At 39.1% G+C, this 4,259-nt stretch overlaps 1 pseudogene; it reads left to right on the top strand.

Annotated features, from left to right (window-relative positions):
* Positions 1-481: 481 nt before the first annotated feature.
* On the top strand, positions 482-890 carry LOC149121782 (large ribosomal subunit protein eL34 pseudogene; annotated as a pseudogene).
* The last annotated feature ends 3,369 nt before the right edge of the window (positions 891-4,259 follow it).

Genomic DNA, 4,259 nt, shown 5'->3' with positions numbered 1-4,259 from the left:
TGTCTCTCTCACTGTCCACTCTGCCTGTCAAAACAAAACAAAACAAAACAAAACAAAAAAAAAAAACCTTCATTCTTTAAGAACAGTCTCTTATTTGCAAAATAGTTGGGCAGATAGTAAAGATGATAACTATAAACCTGGCACCCAATTTCCCCATTAACATCTATTTTAATTTGATATACTTCTCATAATTATTGAACCAATATTAATGCATTATTATTATCTAAAGCCTATATAAGAGTACTTCAAACATTTAAAGAAAATGGAATTAAAGGGTAAGTTTATTTTTGGTGCAGAAATAGTTTGAAATCTATACACAATTTTTTTTCACAGTAACTCATTTTCCATTAACTTTTTGAAGATCTCTTGTACTTTATTCAAATATCTTCAGTTTTACCTTTTCCTGTTCCAGAATATCACATTACAGTTAGTCATCATATCTCTTTAGGCTCCTATGGACTCCCGTGTTTGTTTTTTAAATATGTATGCATTTGGCTTTCTTCTTCCTCTTCCAGGGCAGGGCTTAGAGGTGTTCACAATAGTCCAGCATTTGACATAACTCTGTAGGCTCTCCTACGATACAGCTTCTAACAAAATCAGACTGTCCTGAACTCCTGGTAACAGAATTGTTTACCTTTATGCTAAGAAGGTTGGGAAGGCACCAAAATCTGCATGTGGCATGCGCCCAGGCAGACTTCATGGTGTTCGTGCTGTGAGACTAAAGTTCTCAGGAGATTGTCTAAAAGGAAAAAGCATGTCAGCAGGGCCTGTAGTGTTCCATGTGTGCTAAATGTGCCTGTGACAGGATTAAACACGCTTTCCTTATCAAGGAGCAGAAACTTGTTGTAAAAGTGTTGAAGGCACAAGCACAGAGTCAGAAAGCTAAATAAAAACATGTCTTTTTAGTAATTAAAAAACAAATGTATGCATTTGAAAGCCAGAATGACAGAGAGAGGAGAGTCACACACACAGAGAGAAAGAGAGCTTCCATCTACTCATTCACTCCCCCAAATACTTGCAATAGCCAGGGCTAGGCCAGGCCAAAGCCTGGAGCCAGGAATTTCATCTGGGTCTTCCACGTGGGTGGCAGGAACCTAAGTACTTGGACTATCATCCACTCTCCTGGATACACACTAGAAGGAAGGTGGATCTAAAGCAGAGCAGCCAGGATTCAAACCAGGCACTCAATATGGGATGTCAGCATCCCAAGCAATAGTTTAACTTGCTGTACCACAGCAACTGCCCCTCATTTCCCTTATTTTTGTTGATGCTGACATTTACAGGAGAGCTTATCATTTTATAAAATATCATTCAACGGAACTTTATATGATTTATTTTATACAAATGTATTTTGTACCAAAAAGAGCATTTGATTGCTAGATTTTTTTTGCCCAATAATTTGCTATTACAATGTAGAAAAGAATGGTTATTTTATTTGTTGCAAGTATTGATGAATAAATTTCCAAAAGTGACATTGGCAAGTTAAAGTGTAAATGCAGTTATATTTTTGATACTGTTGGCAAATTGCCTTCCATAACAATTGTGACAGTTTATACTGCACATATGAGAATCTTGTTTCTTGACAACTTTATCAATGGAATGCATTTTAAAACTGGACTTTTGCCTTGTGACAGAAAAAAATTAGTATTTGTGTGGTGTGTGTGTGTTTTTTTTTTTTTTTTTTTTTTTTTTTGACAGGCAGAGTGGACAGTGAGAGAGAGAGACAGAGAGAAAGGTCTTCCTTTGCCGTTGGTTCACCCTCCAATGGCCGCCGCGGCCGGTGCACCGCGCTGATCCGATGGCAGGAGCCAGGAGCCAGGTGCTTTTCCTGGTCTCCCATGGGGTGCAGGGCCCAAGCACCTGGGCCATCCTCCACTGCACTCCCTGGCCACAGCAGAGGGCTGGCCTGGAAGAGGGGCAACCGGGACAGAATCCGGCGCCCCGACCGGGACTAGAACCCGGTGTGCCGGCGCCGCAAGGCGGAGGATTAGCCTAGTGAGCCGCGGCGCCGGCCAGTATTTGTGTGGTTTTAAAAACCTTTTTCTTACTAGAGATGTATTGAAGTATTCTGTATTTGTTATTGCTTATTATTAACAGGTAGTTTTCTTCCATTACATAGTCTAATTGCTTGTTCTTGTATATGAAAGCTATTGACTTGTGTCCAGCAATTTCGCAAATAGAAAAACATTTCAAGTCACTATTCCAGGGATGCTTGCCCTGTGCTGCCATGTTAGGACGTGTGCTCACATACTGAATCCTGTTCTCAAACACCATAGATGTTCACAGGCCAGTTTGTATCTGAGCACCGTTATACCCTCCTAGGAAACTGCAATTGAGATATCTGAAGAATTTTATTTCTCTGGCGTCTGGTAAGAACATGGCCCCTTTGTCATCCTATTGGTTTCTTACTCACTATCAGCTAGGAGCTGTATGGTTCCATTGTCCCTTCTACAGAGAGCCAAGATCACCACCATTCACCAAGTATAGAAAAGTGACCTCAGCACTTGCTGTAGTTTATCAGCTCAGTCATGTGTTCAATGGAAGGGCTCATCTGAGGTGTAGCAGTCGATCTACCAAAGGGAGAGTGATGTATCATGATTGCCCTAAGAAGCAAGTTATTTCTGAAATATTTGAAGGAAAGAATCTCTTTCTACTTTTTCATCTTCTTAGACAACTGTCATGTATATTTAGGAAGATCTTTTGAATGATTTCAGGAGCAAGCTTTCAAATACAGGCAATGACAAAATCATGGCTTCAAAGATGGAAGAAAATTGCACTGTTCTTTCTTTTCTCCTAATTTTATTGATTTCATAATCCAATAATTTATTATGGGCCTCTCATTTTGTCAGATGAACTTTGAGCAAATGAACAAGCTATGGCATACTCCCTGAGGTCCTTTATAATTATAACTTAAGTGAAGGACATAGACTAGGAGAAAAATAATTACGAATTATTTTTAAGCACTATTAAAGAGAAATGCACAAAGAAATGTTATACAAATGACAAATAGTTCTATAGGGGTTGGTGGTCAGACTGGAGAAATGCATAAGAGAAAGTAAAAGGTTTTAGACAAGATGATATGGAAGAGTTAAGATTGAGAGAGACTAGGCTGTCTAATCCTACATGAGCCCTGACTCAACTGGTCCCTTTAAAAAAAAAGATTTATTTATTTATTTAAAAGAATCACAGAGAGAGGGAGGGCGGGAGAGAGAGAGAGAGAGAGAAAGAAAGATCTTCCATCCGCTGGTTCACTCCCTAAATGGCCACAACAGCCAGGGCTGGGCCATGCTGAAGCCAGGAGCCAGGAGCCAGGAGCTTCATCTGGGTCTGCCACATGGGTGCAGGGTCCTTAGCATGTGGGTCATCTTCTGGTGCTTTTTCAGGTGCATTAGCAGGGAGCTAAATGGGAAGTGGAGCAGCCAGGTCTCCAATCAGTGCCCATATGGGATGCTGGTGCTGTAGATGGCAGCTTAACCTGCTACGCCATAGCACCAGTCCCCCAGCTAGTTTCTTTTTAACAGGACCATCTTTTCCAAACAATAGAAACTTACCTTGGTCATTTCTGTGATGATTTTAGGTGACAAAACTGATTCAACTTCAAGAACAATTGATTTTTTGGAAAATTGTTCTCTGAGAATCCTCCTTATTAAATCATGGAGATTGTTTGGAACACAAATCCTTTTTTTTTTTTTTAAATATCTTCTAACACTTGCATTATTTTTAAAATATAGAGATACTTACCTCAGGTTCAGAGCCTTCAGGGAACAATGATATTTAATAACAATATGTTATTTTCATTGTATTTACTTAGATCATTTTCTGTTTCTGGCAAATGGTGCTGGTTTTCCATTTACACTTATGGTGCCAGGTTTTTTATTCATTTATTTATTCAACAAATGCTTATTGAATAAATTGTGTGTGCCAAGCACTATTCAATGAATGTGTGATGCATTTCTAGATAAAACAAAAATAGCTGTCCTGAGGATCTTATAACATAGCTTATTATTTGACTTAATTATTATCTTTTAAGTTTAAAAATGACTTCAATTTTAAGGAAACCAGTAAGTAAATAGGGATACAGATGGAAGCAACATTGGGTACCACTGGGGAACAGTACAGAGGAGAAACTAAGATGCACCCTGCATCAAATTGCCTGAGGTTGAATCCTGGTTCTACCACCTATTAGCTCTATGACCTTGAATAAGTTGCTTACTTCTTTATACCTCATTTTCCTCCCCTGTGAAATAGTCTGAGAATTC

The sequence above is a fragment of the Oryctolagus cuniculus genome, chromosome 16 (assembly GCF_051225735.1).
Source record: "Oryctolagus cuniculus isolate XC-2025 breed Fujian yellow rabbit chromosome 16, ASM5122573v1, whole genome shotgun sequence".
Taxonomy (NCBI): domain Eukaryota; kingdom Metazoa; phylum Chordata; class Mammalia; order Lagomorpha; family Leporidae; genus Oryctolagus; species Oryctolagus cuniculus.
The sequence above is the reverse complement of the archived record's forward strand: the minus strand, read 5'-3'. Positions and strand labels throughout refer to the sequence as shown.